Consider the following 20,374-nt stretch of genomic DNA (forward strand, 5'->3'; position numbering starts at 1 on the left):
TAGGAATTATTTCATATTACAGTGCCATATTTTATACAGTAATCGAATTTAAAATATATGTAACTTATGTCTTCAAAGAGTTTTTATTTCAAACGTAATGATTATAAAGTTTAATATTAACTAAATTATTAATAAAATTTAGTCTTATCATTTACACCACATAGCGCCTAATGTCTACAGCATCATGTCAAAAATCAGTAAACTCTAAATGTGCTTTTATTATAATCAAAGTAAACAAAAGAAATCGTACGAATTGAATATAACCTTTTACTTTTTACATTTTATTTGTGTCAATTAAATAAAATTATAATACGAGAAATAAATAAATGAAAACAAACAAGATTAATGTGAGCTGTTTCTCAGGATATATCGTAAAAAAGCCTTTCGATAAATATTTTCCCTAAATGGATTTCTTGTCCCTGGCCTAAATAATACTTTCATATAATTCTTTCTATAAACTTTGTACTGAAAGGATGACATTTTTTGTATTCCTAAGCAAATATTTCTGTTTTTCAATTCAATTATTGTAAAAGCGAGATTTAGAAAACAAACTATTTGAGTTTCTTTGATATAAACAGTTTGGTCAATAGAAAATCTTTGCAATGTGTTGTAATCATTTGATATATGTCAAAGAATTCATAGTGATGAATAATTTTCTAAGAATCAATTAAGTATAATTGATTTGTATGTAAATTGATAAACTTAAACGTAGGCCTGTGAAATATAGAAATATTTTTAGAGCCTATGCATTTTTACAGATCGCTTGAATATTTCTCAAACTTTTGCTAATAACCATAAAACAAAACTGAAAATATTTCACAAATTTTTATATGCGTATGGTTTATACTCATAGTTATATAAATATTGTTGAATAATTTGGCCTATGAAGATTATTATACATCTTTATTTTTGCCAATTAAAATATCTGTGTTAATAATTTTATATTATTTGTTTGAAGACAATTTACTTAGAATTTAAAAAAATTCTTGAAGAAATTATCAGACTAAAATTCCAATATATGAATCTTTAAATCTACTGTGTAAATTTTACTTCAAACTTAAACAAGTTTTAATTTTAACTTTTTTATTAGATATTAACATTGAAAGTTCAAAACAACGTATTTTATTTGATAAAATTTTGCCATTTTTTTCATATTACTCGTGTTAGGATTATATAAAAGCTATTCTCTTAAGAATTTTAATATTTTTAATATAAAAATAACTAACTTGAAAGTTTACAATTTTTCTTAATTCAATTTAATATATAGAATTCAATTGATCATTCAGAAAAGAAGTAAAGCCTAGAATTTAGATTGTTTTTATGAATTAATACTAAAGATACTCAATCTATTTTCTAAATAGTATTTTTGTTGATAGTATTGGACTAATAACAACAACATATATTCAATGATTAATATCAGTTAAAACTAGATAAATTTATAAATTTCCATGTATTAAAATATTCATAAAATGCAATCTGAAAAGAAAAATAAGTAACGTGTTTCGCCATCTTTGCTCCCGATTATTTGATGAAGTCTCTAAATATATATACAAATTCTATTTTAATTGATAATCTTCAACAAATTATGTAGTTTAGGTTATATGTCAAACATGTGATTTCAGGCGAATCATGTCAAACCTCTGTATCTTTAAATGAAAATGTAATTACATCAACGAATTTAGGCTATTTTGTAAATTATTTTTATAAATTTTTCCTTAGGCCAATTATGAAAAACAATTACTAAAGATTATGTAAGGCTTTATGTTAGATTTTTTAAGAGTTTTATCAGAATAATTTAAAGCTATTGAACACAGCCGCTTAAGTAAATAGGTTTATATATATTATCAAATGATTTAAATATAACCTTAACCTATATTAAACTAACAATTTATGACTATAAAATAAATGTTTTGTTTTACTCTTGATCAATGTTAGCTTAAAATTATCTTTTATTTCTTAAATGCCTTGAAATATCAAATTTTCTTTGTTTATGTTATTTAATTCGTATTAATAGATAACAAGTTTTGAATAAAAGAAAAAAGATAATGAAGATATATTTATTAATTTATATAATATAAGAAAATATATGTTTAATTCATAAATAGTTAGTTTTAAATGAGTTTTATAAGTTTACATAACTATCTCCTGAAAATCATGCTGAAAACTATTATAGTTCTTAGCTTATTTCAATTATCAAGAGAAATTATAATTAAAATATGAGCTTAGCATTATATTAATATATAATGTAACTCATGTTGTAATCGTATCATTGATATTAAATTCTCTGTGCATATGAAGATATTGATTCAACTGTCGACTAATCTTTTCTTCTTGATTTATGCGCTAATAAATCAATTCAGATTTATTTTTAAAAATAACTAGAGTAAATCTAATATCGTTCGATCTTCTTTTCATAAATTTGAATTTATAAAATATTATTCTATTAAAAAATAAATAAATAAATTCAACTTGTCAGCGAATGTTATTATAATTCGAAAATGATTTAAGTCCATCCAATCAGAAGTAGAATGAAATCAGATATTCATTCCACGAGTAAAATTTATTTGCAAGAATGAATTGCTACTGGGTGAGTTAGAAATTTATGGAAAGAAAATCATTCTTTCACGTATGAGCTTTGATTCGAATTTCTTTCATTCTCATACTCTTCTAGTTTACCAATTTGCGAAGACATATTAAAAATCAAATCACGTCTAACACATTCTTTCATCTGCTGAGTTCTATCTTGAAACAAGCTGACTATCTCATGACTTTATTCATAAGAAGAAATTATTTAAAATCTTAAGTATTTCTTTGAAATACATTAAAAATATCAGATTAAGTTGATTTATGGAAAAGGATTTGATTTTAGTGTGAAATACTTTAATTTAACATTTTTTTTCCCCTTCTTCTTTCGAAAATTTTATTTTCTCTAACAGAAATGATTCAAAAATTTTCACTTGTATCATTTCAAATGTAAAAATTTCTGATAGTATTAAAAAGAATCCGTAATAAATCATAGAATTTAAAAATCTCAGGCAGAAAGTCATCTGCAAAATACATTTGTAGTACTTTGTATATAAATTTGAATAAGATTTTATGAAATAAATCGATTAAACGTGTCGTTTTAGAACAATACTGGAAGCCATTTTGAATATTCTTACTATAGAAATCATAAGATTTTTTTTTATTTTAATGTTTATGTAACTATTTCAATGTAGGAATATAATCGTTCCTATATTAAAATAGTTATATCTGAAAAATGTTTAGTTTATACATCTTAAGATGAATTATATGAATATGTGTAATTAGAAATTGACGTAATGTACAGTACAAAGTACTATAGTTTACTGATATGAGTCTAGCAATTCACAAATTATTTCTATTCAAAGAATAGACACAGGCCTAGCTACAGACAAAAATAGGCGGATAAAGTAGGAATAATTAACTTGTTTATTATAAATTATTTACATAAAGACACATTCAATTTTAGAAATTAAATTAATACAAACAAATGAATAAAATTCTATCTGAAAAAAATTACGTAATGACTTATTCATAATACATTTGAATTAACGTTTAATGTTTAATAGTAATTGCATTTTCTTATACATTTAAGTGAATTAATACAAATTTTATTTTATTATTTTTTATTTATATGATACTGATGATATTGAGAATGGACATTTTATGAAGAGCTATATAAAAAGGTTTTCTACATTCTTCAATAGGTTTATAGGCCTAAAATCTGGATAATTAGGAATCTTTTAGGTACGTACAGTTAAAATTGATATTATATATGTCTATTTTTATAAATTCATTACAGATTTATAAGAAAAAACCATACTACAATCGCGTATTTTGAGACATTTATAACAGAATAAACTCGGTTTACTTGTACTTAACAAAAATTCAATTAAAATAAAAAAATTTTTTGATCAATTATCTTGATTTAATACTCAATTAATTATGTAACATTTGAAAACTACGATGATTAAACCTAACGATAAAGAAAAATGTAAATGATTATATTATCAGCGAACATGGAGTGTTCATTAAGAAACATTGGAAACGATTCTTACCTTTCGAACAGCGACTAGCTTTCTTCAAACAAGAATAACACATATTAAGCATTAGATTTTGTTGATGTTATATAAAGAGCAGGGGAGGGACCTTCCTGGAAGTTTAACTAGCCGTAGCTTGTTCCTGGTTGGTAATTCGAACATTTAAACCAGCGATCTATTGTTGTCTCCTTTTCACTTAGGAGATTGTTAGCCAGCTTGGTCCATCCATCATTTAACGAAAACTCAAATAACACAGCTTTATGACAATCAAGTTTAAGTGTTTTAATGTGATTGAAAAGAATAAGGTCAATGTCATGTGTATGTGGAACATAGTTCAAATAGTTTACTTTTAAATAATTCACCTGTAAATTTATTTATATACGAATACATACTGTTTATATATTTAACTGTATTAAAATTTCGCTTCTATTTAATATTGAGAAATTAATACGAGGATTATATGTATATATAATCTATGCATTTATGTATATAATTTACAAACCTTAATAAACAAATTATCAATATTAATTAAGGAAATTATGCGTAAAATTTTATTATAAAAATGGATAAAAGTGACATAAATACATAAAAATACAATTCTTTGTCATATCTAAAGTTAAAAATATATGATAAATGTGATATTAAGTAGAGAACATTATAAAATAATTCAACTACAGTATTTAAATTTCAGGTTTTTGGATTGATTTCTAAATTTAATTAAATGTATTAATAAATAAAACCTTACTCCTATAAATTTATAAAGACTATAGCGTTTAAAACTCAGAAATATGTAAAAATATTATAGATTTCTTTATTTCTATATAGGCCTACAGGATAATTACATAGGCCTATACAGAGTGAAGACTATAGAATCCACATATCTTTCTATTTTTATCAAAAAAAATTTAAATAATATGAAAGTAACCTTTTAATTTTTATACAAAATCAACACGTTAATAACTATTTAGGCCTTGATTCGTTAATTGATTTAATTAAATTAATATAAACTAGGTTTACAAATTAACTGCATTATTTCTTTTAAAATGTGCAACTTATCTTTAATCTACGCTACAATCGAGTTCACTTTAAAATGTATGACTTGTGTATTTTATAAATGATTTTAATTTTAGATAAATTATAATAAGATCATTCGACTTTTAAATCTTTATATTATTAAGACTTGGCAGACATTTAAAGGAAATTATAAATTAAGAAAATTAACTATTGATATCATTGCTTTATCAATTATTTTAAATAGAAATTATGTAGAAAAAGCAATTTCAGTAGTTGAAACATTTTATGCAATGTGAGCCTGAGGCATAACATCTATATGATGGCAGTGGAGATTCTAATCTCGACTAGTAGTTGGAACTGCAAATGTTCTAGAACTCCCAAAGCACAGTCCAATCGACTGACGTCCCAATAGATACATAAAAGAAAATGAGAAAAACAACAAAGTAAAACAAAGAAGTTTCCCCTTTTTTTTATACAATGTCTCTGAATAATAGAAAATGATAATAGTAGAAGTTTGAATCTATTCCTTATTCCGCTGTCCTAATGTGACAGTTTTACGATTGTGTGCATTCAATGCAAGTTTAAAAATTGAAGAAAGGAAGAAAATAATTGATGCAGAAAATCCAAAATTAAAAAAAAAAAAAAAAAAAAAACCTAGAAGAGAATTGATTTCAATGCCTTTATTGTAAAAAAAATCGATAAATCTTTCTCTAAATTAAATTAGATATAAAACTGTAAAATGTAGTAAACACAGTGGACTCAATTTAAATCTTCTAGTTATTATTATTGATTGAATTTAATTATTGTAATACCGAAATTACTGCTGGGAGATATTGAATTGTATCGATTTAATGTATAAGTTTATATACGTTGTTATACAGTTTATAAGTATTAAGAAAAGTTAAGAAAATTAATTTGTATTTTACTTACAGAAACTATTATTGAAGATATTTGAATTTGACTGGAATTGCGTATCTATCTGCAACGTAAAAAGATAAGTTTATAATATTTTATATATAATTTTTAAAAACAAGTTTATACAAAAAATATATTCATGTTCTAAATCTAGATTATTTACATTAATTTACTTATAAATTAATTTAAACTATGGAATCATTTGAAATTGATAAATATTGAATTATGTCAAAAATAACTAAATTAATTCTGTGTTATTTAATGTAAAGTAAATTATATTATATTGAAATATTTATTAATTATTAATTTTATCTAATTTAAATTTATATTATATTAATAATTAATAGAAAACTAATTCAATATTTATATAACGATAGTATTAAATAAATAATAATATTTCTTACTAACTTATATTTTAATATAATATTGAAATCTTTAAATAATTAGACTATTTTCAATATAAAAAATAAATTATTAAGATTTAAACATTTAAAAAACACTAAGTAATTTTTACTATGGTTTTTGTAATCGAACATAATCACTTAAATTTCGTTGATATAGGATATCAAATAATGATTATATAATGAAATCGAGTGTTTACAAAATACAAGTTTATATATAAATTACTTCGGAAAATCCTATCTTTTGAATTTTTATAAGAATTTCAGAAGGTTTAGGCAATTATATTCACTTAATAATTGTTATATATAGGACCATATCCTCCGGCTCTGACAAAGATTATGGAGCATTTCTATATAAAATTACAGAAATAAAACACACAAAAACATTAACAATTAGCCTATATTAAACTGAAAACAATTTTTAAATGATTATATATTGAATAGATATTTTAAAATCGTTTTAAACATTAGGCCTACATTAATTATATACCACTATATAAAAAATTCGTTTACATGTAGACAAATTTGATTTATTGTTAAATTCGATCAATGCAAACTTTAAACACTTTAACACAGTGTTTCTCAAGCTGAGCTCCGGAAAAGCTCGAAGTTTTGTGAAAAAATTAAAGGATTTTAATAGATAAAAATTCATAATAGAAAAAAAAATGTATTAGTGGTCCTAAACTTGTATGACATTCAACATCAATCATCCAGCTACCGATAGAAGGGTGAAAGATTCATCGTTGCTTCATTTTAGAACCTTTTTAAAAGACAAATGACTGTTGGTATTTTTATTCTATTTTTGATTTACTTTTTTATTTACTAATGAAATATATATTTTTAGTTTAACGTGCCAGAAACTAGCTCAATGTTAGTGAGAATGGGATATAGATATGTAGGGATCCTTGGTAGGTTTCTATAGATTTTTTGGTTCCGCATGTTAAAAATAAATTGGGAAACACTGTTATAACATATTCTAACAAGGGAATATAATTTTACTAATTTTATTCAGAAATTTATCTCAGATATAATAAATTAATGTCATACTTTTGTTCTATTTCATCGTTCCATACTCGAGAAATTATTAAACTTTTAATTTTAATTTTTAAATTTACAATATAATTTCACGATTCGATACAATCGATTTCTTAATAAAAGACATGTGTTCCCTTTGTACTGTACATATATAAATCAATCATTTTGATAAGCTTTATAGATTCGATTTGACATGACATGAAGTCAGTCTTGAAGAATAGAGTAACAATTTAAAATTAAACATAAAATCAATAGAGAAAAATTTATTTATAACGAGTCTGATTATCAAATCTAATGCATAAATCTTGGTTTTTACAATTATATTAATGGAGGATTTATCGTAAAATTAAGATCCAGGTATTAAATTTGATAGAAATTTAAATAATTACACGTGTTTTGAGAAACACTGTGTTAAACACTGTGAATATAATAAGTTTTTATCCGGAAAAATAGATATTTATAAACAAAGTTCTATTAGAATAATTATAAATAGGCCTAAATTTATTTAAGAGTGTGTTTCTTTTAAAGAAAATTTAGTAAATATGCTATGAAAACAATAAGAATGAAGTGAGTTTCATATATCGATATAAATAAGAAAATGAATCATTCTGAACTTAAAACTTTTAAATCTAAAAACACTAAACCGCGATAAGCTTGCCTAATCTAAAATACGTTAAATCAATTTCTAATTTCAAACAATTTTGATCGATGTAATGGATTTTCTTTGTGAGAAATAATCTTAAATGTTCTCTAGAGCTGAAATAAATATCAAGAAAATCGGCTTTTCACACCAGTAACTTTGAGATTAAAGTACTCTGTGGAAACTGTTTTATGGACTGTAAGAGAAAGGGATTAAAGCTCATAGAAAGGAAACATTGTATGTTACGAAGTTTCACAGCAAAAATACACTTTCGTGTTGTAATCTATAGTCTGTAGATCTTATTATACAGTTACACTTACAATTAGTCAAAGTAATTAGCAGACCATAAAGTGTAATTAGTAATAATTTATTATTTAAAACAATGTTTCAAATTATCCCAATTTTAAATATGCTTTAAAAATTTTATTGGTAGTTTGAAAATTCTATTGTAAAAACTTAAATAAGAGTTTTATAATAAAATGTATTTAACCAAATATTAATATTCGATATCAGATATAAATTAACACAAGTTTAATTTAAAAAAATAATGAAAATCCAAATAAAAAGTGTTTCAGATACTTCGAAAAGGTTTTGTAATTTAATTTTATTAACTAAAAATGTTATAATTTCAAGAAATTTAGATTAATCACATATTAAAACGCTAATATTAATTTAATTATTAATTTTTGTTAAATTAATGTATTAACGTTTATGTTACATCTATGTTTTCCAATTAACTGATGTATTTGCCTGTATCTAAGTTAGATTAAATTTATCTGATGATGCAGAGGCAATATCGAAAATATATTCCGGAAAGTGGCTTAACTCATGCGATAAGATAGCATAGTTCAGCGATTATATTGACTGAAATTTGACTTATGTTTTAATCAACAAGATCCATCAGTATTAGGCACGATCCTGATATCATTTGGTATTCTTCGGTTGTTTTCCAAGTTTTTGCGTCAAGCATTCCCTACGCTGTTCTAAATCCTTTTATTTTATAGGATCTCGAATATATCCCTGTGGTAAATTGTTGATAATGTTAGACTTGTCTACGTGACTTGTGACAATTCTTTACACGTAATCTCCAGTCTAATCCTTCTAGGATAGTAAATAACTCAAGTTGAAAAGGGAAACAGAGAGATCTGACGTGAAGACGGAGTATAGCTGATACCTTATTGGCTAGTAGAAGGAAAGTTTGCCCAATAGCCTGTAGGTTAGGTCAAAATCCTGTTCTGTTCATCATTCACAAGATTCCGTTTCTCATTAGATGGAGACTTTCAACTCCAACGAAGGTAATCTACTTAACCAAGTACTCTTGTAAAGCCATTATCGCTCTAGAGACTGATAGTTCAAAGTTCTACACTAATTACTTGGATACATCTATTCAATCTTGTGACAGGCATTCTAATACCCAGTCCTCTCGGCCATAAACTATATTTGTCTTTCTCAATAATGTCTGCTTTTCTAATTAATTATTAAAATTTTGATTTGAAATTCGAAATGAGATAACTGTACTAAAACATTTTATAATTATAGAAGATTATCTTTTCAAAATTTACATATGATAATTTAAAGAAAAAAAAAAAAAAAGAAGGAGAGAGAACGTCTTAGTAATGACTTTCTCTTTGATAAATCCTGGTATTTGAGTATTTTAATTAAAATTTTCGTCTTAAAGAATTCAAGCAAGTATAATGAAAATGATTTACATTTATTTGTTTGGTAGAAATGTAAGTTTGAGACATTCGTTAGAATTTTCAGGCCTTACTTGATTTATCGATGCTTTCCGTGAGGCTGAATCTGTATACGCTCATTAAATTTCCTCTCTAGCTGCTTCAAGTAATTATGTAGTAATGAATTAGACAGATTCTAAATTTTCACGGATCGTAAGAATGAACAAAATCGCCAAAGAATTCTGTTTTCTGAATAGTTTCGTTTTATTTTATCTCAATTTTATTTTCATTACAAATCTATTATTTAAGATAAATTATACGGTTCAATTTTAATTAAATTTACATAATTTTATAACATTTTAATATAATAATAATAATAATTTGATATAAGTACAAACAATTTTAATGAAATGTGCAGCTTTACATAATTTTAAAAGATTAGTTTTCTTAACAGAAATGCTCAAATTATTAAACAAAAATTGATAGAAATAAAATTTTTTTATGCGAAAAATTTGAATTCTATCAAGAAATTTCATTTTAATTTATGATTATTTATGAACTAGAAAAAAAAAATTGAAATACATTTTATGTGAGGAAAAAAACAAAATTTAATTTTTTTAATTCAAAATAATTAATCTTATTCACGATTTAAACTTTTCAATCGCCAGAATTTTGTTAAATTTCCTTAGACATGAATTTATACAATTCATATTTGGATTTTGTTTATTTCTAATTAGGTGTAATATTTTTATTATTATTATTCGATAAAAGTTATTAAAAAGTTCAATAATGTGAAATATTGATTCAAACAGCTAACAGAGTAACCTTTGAAAATATTTATTTTACCTTCGAAACAGTTAATATTTATTTTATTTATTTATTGTTTTATGAGTCGATGAACGTGCTTGTTTATTTTAAAAACTTCTATATGCTAGATTTAAATATTTAATATATTTTTTTTTCAATTTAAATCTATATTAATTTGAATAATGTTTTCTTAATTGTGGTATGATTCTTTTTGTTTAGATTGATTTTATTATTTAAAATTTTCTTCTGAGGAAAAATAACTTATTTCGTTGAGAGTAAAATAATTTCTGCAAATTTCTTTCCTTGAATTTTTATTTTTTATTGTTTAGGTCACAAACGGATGATTTTAAATGTAAATTTTGAAAATAAATTGAAAAGATGAGCAATTGATAAAGTCTTTAAACGAATATTACCATAGACTAAACTATAAAAAATATAATAATATATTTTTGTATTGTTTTAAATAAAATATAAGTTTATATGCAGATATTATACACACTATTTGTTGATTATTATGTTATAATATAAGAGATAATATCATATTAATGATTAATTTATCCCTTGATAGTTATAAATTGCAAGTATTAAAACTTTAATCGCAAATATTATTCTTTATTCTTATAACGTAATTACTTAAATCGAATTTAGCAAGTCGTTTAACCTAAAAAAAAAAAATGTATGCATGCCAAATTATCTTCTTAAAAATGATTAAGATTTACCATTAAGGATTTTTTAATGCTCTCATATTGATCTAATTATGATAATTTTTAAACCTTGAAATTTATTGAATTTTTCTCTTCTTTTTCAGGTATGTTATTTCTCCTTCAACGTGATATCAAATAATAAAAATTTTTCGAAGGCACAAATAACATAAGACAAATCAGGAAAATAGAAAGCGTGATTCTCGGAAGAAAAAATATTCGGAAAAACTCAAGATGAAAGGAGTTATTTCAGACTCATATAGGTTACTACAGTAACATAAAGTTGTTTTCATTCCCTTCTTCCGTCCTATTGAATCAAATCTTGCAGCTTTCGCGATTCAACTCGTCTTGGTCCATATGTACTAAATCATTCATACATCCAATCACACAATAGAAAATTGGACAGACCGAAGACTTAACTCCATCACAAGTGTGTGAAAGAAGAAAATAGAGGCCGTAACTATCGAGTTTATGGCGGAGCGAGGATAAATATTTTAACGTTATCCATCAGGTTTAGTGTATTCACTATGAACATGCACGCCACAGGATAGATTGGAAAATATTCCTATTGTCGCGGCGCATTTACAAAGAAAATCGAATTTTTAAGTGAATAAAAATAGGTTAAAGAAAAGTATTAAAAAAAAAAAATGGATCCATTGTACTTTTCAGTTTCTCCATTCTTTCATAAAGGTGATAGAATAAACCTTATATAAGAAAGAGTAAGAGACTTGAAGAAATTTTATAATGTAGCTATCCTAGAAAATATTCCAGATATTTTATCAATTTATAAAAAGGATAATTATTATTTTGTATAGGTATTTTCTATATGAAAAAATCGATTTACTATGTCTACAAAGCTGAATCAATCCTTATTCGAGACTAAATTTTTTAAATTTAAATATTAATTGACGTCTTATTGGACTATTGAATTAGAAAATTAAAACATACAAAATTTAGAATTTTTTTTTGTTACTAAGCTTTATTTTAAATTTTCTTGCGTTACATCACAGTAAAAATTCCACAGCAATTTTAAATAAATCAATTTATTTCAATACGCCATAACATTTTTCTAATACTATTATTATTTTTTATATTCTTTTACACCATTCACAGGCAATTATTCAAAGTCTGCATCAACATTCTTATGTCAATATTACAAATTTCTGTAATAAATTTAGTCGATAATTGAAGTATGATTGTTAGAAATTATCCAAAAATTAAATTATTTACACAATTTTTTGACTAGATTATAAAACCTAAAAGAAATTTATCATTAATAATTTAGTAAATCTTAAAAAAAATATTAAATTTTTTTTTGTTTACAGACTTGTTTTGTCTATTTTATATATTACGTTTCCATAGTGAATTTTATTTGTATTAACAATAGATTACATTTAAATTAAAAGCATAACATTTAAGATTACTTTATCCAGTCAATATAACAATAAATAATAGTTATAAACAGTATAATGATTTTTAGTAAAAGTTTAATGTGTACAATTTCATTTTTAAGCCAGTCTAAACAGCCTGTACGAAGTGTAGGCTGATGTTACATAAACATGTAAATTAAATTTGTTGCGTATAAAAATAAATTAAACGCATTAAATATGCTGGAAACATCATTTTAGTACATAATTACTCATATTTGAAATTTAAGAATAATCTTGTCACCGTAGGTGGACCCGTTTGAAAAAGAATTGCTAAATTGCAGCCATTACGTTCTCTGCTATTGTGCTTCTTATTGGAGGAAGTATAGTAGACTATAATTGAACGTTTTCATCCTTTCTATTGTTTCCATGAAGCATTCAAAATGCTGAAATACTCACAAATACATCTACATACGTATGAAGGCACGACATTAAGAAAATAATACATTTCTTTTGATTAAACAGAAACAATGTAGTGTTCAGAATTGATCTTGTTTTCAAGGTAATAATATGAAATATTGTTTTATTAATGTAACAAAGTAAAAATTTAAATAAATTAATATTTTAATTTGCATGTCTTGTTATAGTTTAGACTTATTTTTTGAAATATTTACCAATTTCATATAGTTCCTTAGTAATTAGTATTTAGGTATTACGGATAGGCCTAACGAGACTGTAGTGTTAAATTCGTTTAATTAAAAGAATTAAATATTTATTTTTCGAAAGTTTTCTCTTTTGGTGAAATGTGTTTTAAGTCTTCTCTATCTGCCAAATTTCAAAATGAAGTGATTTATTTGCTTTTAATGGTTTTTCGCGTTAAATCTTTATTGCACCAAGCATATTGGTTGGCCTTAAGATGCAATTTTCGTCATTTATGAGTACCGAGACATCTTATGAAAGTTTTCCTGTGTTATAAAACACGAACTTCAATAAAGGTGTCATTGTCCTTTGATTGTCAAAAAGCTCAAGGGGAATATTTGGTATAGAATCTAACAGTAGGTTATAGTGTAAGAATAGACCATTAAGAACATTAGATATTTATTTAATCTGCGGATTTCTTCAATGTTTATTGAACTAAACTTAAAGTTATATAGATGTAGACTGTAGTATAAATTCAAGTATTTTAACTGAAAATCTCAGTTTATTTAGGTATAATATTATACAGTTGATACAGACTCTCTCTTGTAATGTCTGAGCTAAGGACTTGTGTTAAATCAGCAAATAATTAACTTTAGTAATTAAATAGAATAAAATACAGAATTAATGTTTAATAGTAAATAAATTTTAGGCCGTTAAGAGATCCCAAAATAATGATATAAAGATTTTGAGTTATATTTTACTTCTTAAAGTAGCCTAAAGTTTTTTGTTTTCGAAGTAATATTATTTTTGATATAATCATGAAAATAAAGACACCATTTTATGAAAAAAATGCAATTTTAATATTTACTTATTTTCACAGATCTCGACAATATTATAATTTACCAAATTAGATTTGCTAATAATAAGTTGAAATATTAGAAAATACTGTTTGATCCATAAATAATTAAAACTTTTTACATTATCCTCCATTTTGTTTATGTTATGAATAATAGTCTTGGATCTGTAGATTTTAGATTTATTTAATAAATCTGAAATACTAATAAAATATCAAATAAGTCTTTAAAAAGACAACATAGATACAAAGTATAACATAAAAAGCTTGATGAAATATGAAAATATTAAAAATTCTGTTCTCATTAGTAGAATTTTTTGTAGAATGATTTTGCAAATAATGATTATTTATTTATTTAGATTTAAATGCTCATAGTCTTAATTATCATCACTTAATATTTAAAAGACTTATGAAGGTAATTTTAAAATAAAATAAAGCATTGATAAGTAATTTTGCTGTCAATTATGATTAAAAAGAAAACATATTTTTGAAATATTTCATCAAAATTAGTAAAGTGGAAATTAAATAAAAATTCAAAATTACACTTATTATCAAAAATCAATCTTGAGATTTTACACTCATTCGAGAAAAAAAAAATTAATTTTGTTTAAGTCTTTGTCTCTTTAAACTCGAGACTGTAATTAGATCTTTGATAAATTGAATTACAATTAGATCTAATTTATAAATTTCTATTATTGTAGGCCTATTGAATAATCAAACTATAAAATATTATACATATATAAATGTATTTTAAATATAAAAATTCTACAAGCTAAATCTGAACAAAATAATTAATTAATTTTAATAAAGACTGCTTGAGAGAGTAGACATATCATCTGTTTATTCAGATATAATGTAAGAATGTAGCATTCAAATTTAATGTTTTTAAAAATTGTTTATATGATTTCAATACGTTTAAACACAAAGATTTCTTACCAAGATGAAATAATAAATAAAAATTGCTTCTTAACATTTATATTATCATTACAAAATACGAACAAAATTACAATAGGCCTATAGGCTTGGATGAAGCAGAATGTTAGCTACGTTAGGCCTACTTATATAAAATTCACGAAAGATAGACATGTGATTTATATATAATCTTTATTATTTTTTAAATCTTAAAATATATTTCATTTGTTATTAAATATTTTTACATAAATAAATTTAATATAGGCCTATTTATAATATATACATTCATTTAGGCTATGTTAACGTGAGCACTTTTTAATTTTGATTTCGAATATTAATTTTCTATAAATTAAAATTAGATTTTAATAAATTCTTCTTCTTTTTAATAAGATATATATCAAAAAGATTTATAAGGAGAGAAATGAGTAATATATTTCTGTTATCAATGATTTTGAAGTTATGTAGATGTGAATGGAGTTATATAAATACTATTGAAATTTAATACCTATAAATAATTTTTATTTGAAGTTTATTTCATAACATTATAGTCTATCAAATTTTGAAATGGTGTGATTCTTGGAAATTACAATGACATTACTTACACCCAATAAAATTTTACGTGATTTTGATTTTTTCCCCCTAAAAAAATATTAAAATATAAAAATTAAAACTCAAGTTTTTGTATGTAAACATTTAATAATATTTAATATACATCTATAGTTTTAATTTTAACACATTTTGCTTGAAATCAATTTATTACTTTACTTTAATTTTGAAATAGAATTTGATGTAAACTATTTACAAACAAATTTATTTTTATTCGTTAATATCAAAACAATGTTTAAAATATTAATTCTATATTTACCAAAAATAAATTGTAGATTATAATCATGAATTGCAAATATTACATACGAATAAAATCAAATATTTAAATAATAAAAATTACAGAAATATTAAATTTATTCATTAAACTGATGATTGTGACTTAAATTATTATAGGCCTACTGTAAACTAATTAAAACTTTTATTATTTACTCTTACTTTTCTTTGTTTTTATAAATCAGGCCTTTGCTTTCGCTATTTTTCTCTGCAAGAATCTATAATAATCTCACACGTATATAAATTTTCTTTTTACATGTAAAAGTACTCAGTAATTTAGCTAATTTTCATCAACATAATTCACATAATTTAACACAATTAACATCGATAGAATAAATTCGACTTTAAAAATATGTTAAGAATTTTCATATTTATAAATATAATAGTTTCAACTATAAATTTATTAAGTCTTAATGAATTTTTACATTAAATTGCAGCTTATAGATGTAAAAGTAAATTTGTGTACTTGTACTAAAGGTACTATAGGCTTACCCACGATACTGTGTAGACCTATAGCTATAAAGTCGAATTTTTCATTCCTATATACATTAAAATAGGTAAATATTTAGAAAATTTAACAGTTTAATAAATTTTTAGCTTATTTTCGAATAGAAATTCACTATTTACGGTTAAAATTTATTCTTTGCCCGTTTATATTTTGTGAAACTTTAATAACTTAACGGTTGCTTTACTTCTACTTTTTGTAGGCCGTTTTAACAACTATTTTATTAGTTATTTAAGATAAGAAGCAGTGATATATAATACGCTTTTCAAATGTAAAACAATGTCAAACTTTGATTGAAATATTACATCAGTTAAAAGATATCAGTTAAATTTTCTGAGAGATAATTTTTCTGAAAACAAATCTTGACCTGAAAGAATTTCGAAGTTTCTAATTTCCTATTTTTACATTCATTAATCTGACTGTAATTTTTCAATTAAAAAAGTTACCTCGATAATCTGTAATAAATAAGTTTACTCATAAAATATAGCAGATCGACTACATTTATAGATGAGAACTTCATTCAACAAAGACAAGTCTAATTAGGTCCAACATCCAAACCACGTTTAAGATTAAATTTTAACGACCTGATTAGGTCCTATCAAATGATAGGCTGAGAGTAATACATTTCTTTTCCTTCTTTGCTAAATGTCTACAGACTGTAGAAAGATAAGAGTCCAATTATTTTGAATACTAATTTTTCTTAGCATCATGTAAACTTATTTAGTTGTAAAGTATCCATTAAGTTTATATACTTTACGATATAAACATTGTATAAATCTATTCGATAATATAATTAAAATATAAGAAATTTTCCGTTACAGATAGGCCTACATTTCAGTAGTCCAATCTCTGTCTTATAATTTTTTTTAATTGTTATTTTATAGAAACAAGTTTAAAAATACTAACAAAACTATAAGAATTATTACAAAATCTTCAAATCTCCAATAAAATTTTGGTTAAACATTTGCTAATTTGGCATTTATAATAATTAAGTTACATAGTATAATAGACAATACTTCAAACCAAATTTATCATTTTTAATTCTTAAAATCAAAATAAATCTAAAAATATAAAGTAGATAGATTTATTATATGAAGAATTAAATATATTAGAATGTTTTGACATTTCATTTTATAATCGGAAATTAACAATATTTTAAAGAGAAAATGGATGAGTTGTCCATTTACTTTTATTTATTTATCTTTCTAATTTTATTTTAATTTAAAATTTTGTAGTAGTATAAATATTATTGCCATAAGAACTGTAGTCACAAACCACAAAACTGTCATTAATTCGCTAATTTAGTCTGCTTGCACCTATATCGAAACAAAGATTGAACTCATAGATGATTTAATCTATTTTATAAAAAGTTTAACGTTCTTCGACTGAAAAATTAGTGTAAATTTAATTATTTTCCAAGATCTGTTGACTAAAATTTCAATGTATAAAAAGTAATAATCATATCTGATCTAATTTGCATATAGTTAAATTTATAAAACTAAAGCTTGTAGGCCGTTTGATTTTACCTGCTGAATTTAATGAATTTAACAGAATTACAATTTATTTATAAATCGTAATTTTTTGTGTGCAGATATAAATTAAACTTTATATAACTTAAGACATAATTCAGTCTCTTTTCTCTTCACAATCAAATGAATTCAATTATTGAAAATTCGAAATATTAAATGTCTTTATAGGTCTGCATATAGTTTATATTTAAAATAATAGAACTAAATATTAAAATAAAATTCAAGAAATTCTAACAGTTTAGACAGAGAAAATTTTATTTTAAAAATCATAATGTGTATTGATGTTCTTTGAGTCTCATTATAATTTCAGTACACGTTTCTTGGGGAATTTTTTTTTTTTACAGTCTCATACACGCCTAACTCTTCGTATCGTGCCATAAATTTAAAAATCAAAAAATTGTTGTAAATTCCATTTATATCAATTATTTTAAATTCATAAAAACATAATAAATAATAAAACTTAAATATATTTTCAAAAGACTAAATTCGAGTGATATATCTAGTCTCATAGATTTGTTTTTTCGGCTTAAAGAAATGTACTGCTTAATTACTTGTTATATTTATTGAATATACGTCTTGTGTAAGTCGTTATTATATCAAAACATGATAAGGAATATATAATGTATGCGCCTGAAAGTTTATCGACTTGCACTAAATAAGACTAGGTTATGTGCTTGTCTACCTAAGATTTAGACAATTAAACTGAAAGAAAATCACCAAAAACTGAATTTTCATTTAACTTTGATTTGTTAGATATAACTAATTATATTCGAATTTTTTTCGTAGCAATTTTGTTAATAAATATATTTGTAAAATGAACTTATGCCTATTCTGTTTAAACTTGATACTTAAAAAATAAATAAATAATAACTTTCTTTTTTTAGAAAACTATTTATAATTATAAATATGAAATAATATAAAATTTTCATGTTATATAACCTATAAAAGCTTTACATAAGTTAGGCCTGTTATTATTCGGTCTGAACTAAGTGCTTTTATTAACTTTCAATGGCAATTTCTTAAATATTCAACGTGGTTATCTGAATAAATACGAGTTTATTAAACTTAAAAATAAACAATCAAAAATAAAATAAATAAAATTCTTTTGTAGGTCATGAATAATGTAGATTTATCAGTAAGCTAAATTTAGAAAATACAATTTAAGTGTTTATTCTGAAATCTTCACGTTATCATTTTAACAGAAAACAAAATTAAATTAAAATTCGTGTAAACTGAATACTAATTTTGAAAATCTTCGGTATACAATTTTTCAACTTATTTTGATTGTAAATAATTTTAAAATAATTTAGATAAATAAAATATATTTAATTAAATTCGAATAGGATATTCTCCAGAACAACTGAATTCACATTCGATTAAATTCTAACGATGTATGTGATGTGTGATTTTTCTGTTTTCAGACAAAACTTACTACGATATAGGGCCTATATCCTTTACGGCCACGAAAATTGAATAAAATTTAAATCAAAGAATTAAAATATCAGAAAAGTAGTTTATAAATATAATTAAATTTCATATTTAAAAAATAAAAATAAAAATAAAAATAATTTATTTAAAAAAAATAATAATAATTCCAGGCGCCCATCCGATTCGTTAGACTTACTTTTAGGACTTATTTGTCAAAAATATTAATATATTTTAGTTATAATTCTATTTTTAAAATAAAAACGGACGCATTTTAAACATATTCAATCTGGATTTATTTGTTTAAAAAATTTAAAAATTATTCTTAAATTTTAATATTGGAAGAAAGAATCGAAGTGATGGAAAAGTTTAAATTTCAATATCATAAAAAGATGGAAAATATCAGTTGGAAGCTGAAAATATTCATACTAAAAAAATATTCTGTATATAATCTTATCTTCCACTATATCAAAGTTTCAATTGGAAGCAATTGGATAATAGAGGAAGTAAAATTTCAAGTCACGTAGTTCTTCTTTGGCAATCTAGGCCTAGTTCTAGACTTCCAAAGCTTGCTACCGAAATCTTACCGGTATTGCCCCTGGCGATGTCTTTCCTCATGAATTATTTACACGGTCTCGGAAGCGATCATGGCGTCGATTCGGGTGGGGAAATAAATAAACAAAAGATCGTCCACTCTCCGTCTTAGTAGTCATCTTCCACTGGTGGAGGTGCATGAGATTAGCTTGGCCAAAGACTGCAGAGCAGGTTTCCTAATGTTGGGACGTCCTTGCCTTCTTATTGGTGGATTTTAAGCCGATGGGACGGCTTCGGATTCGAGTTGTTCGTTTATAATAGAAAAGGGATGTTGTTACAATAGTAATTGCTAATGTAAGTGAACATTACTCGCGTCAAAGTCGTAAAATATATCGCTAGATATACGAACAGCCAATGGTCGATGGATGATGGAATGTGAATAAGACGAAATTGCTCTCTTCTCATTGGTTTATTCTTTTGAATT

At 23.8% G+C, this 20,374-nt stretch overlaps 1 protein-coding gene across 1 annotated transcript in view; it reads right to left on the minus strand.

Moving 5' to 3' along the window:
• The window catches only part of LOC136970002 (homeobox protein abdominal-A homolog), a 231,486-nt gene extending 225,440 nt beyond the window's left edge, over positions 1-6,046 (minus strand). Inside the window, exon 1 of the transcript XR_010879920.1 lies at positions 6,006-6,046. The gene's annotated coding sequence lies outside the window, so the exon portion shown is untranslated. The remainder of the gene's footprint in view (positions 1-6,005) is intronic.
• Between the last annotated feature and the right edge of the window lie 14,328 nt (positions 6,047-20,374).

The sequence above is a fragment of the Centruroides vittatus genome, unplaced genomic scaffold (assembly GCF_030686945.1).
Source record: "Centruroides vittatus isolate TY-2023 unplaced genomic scaffold, ASM3068694v2 contig_1863, whole genome shotgun sequence".
In the NCBI taxonomy this organism is placed as follows: Eukaryota; Metazoa; Arthropoda; class Arachnida; order Scorpiones; family Buthidae; genus Centruroides; species Centruroides vittatus.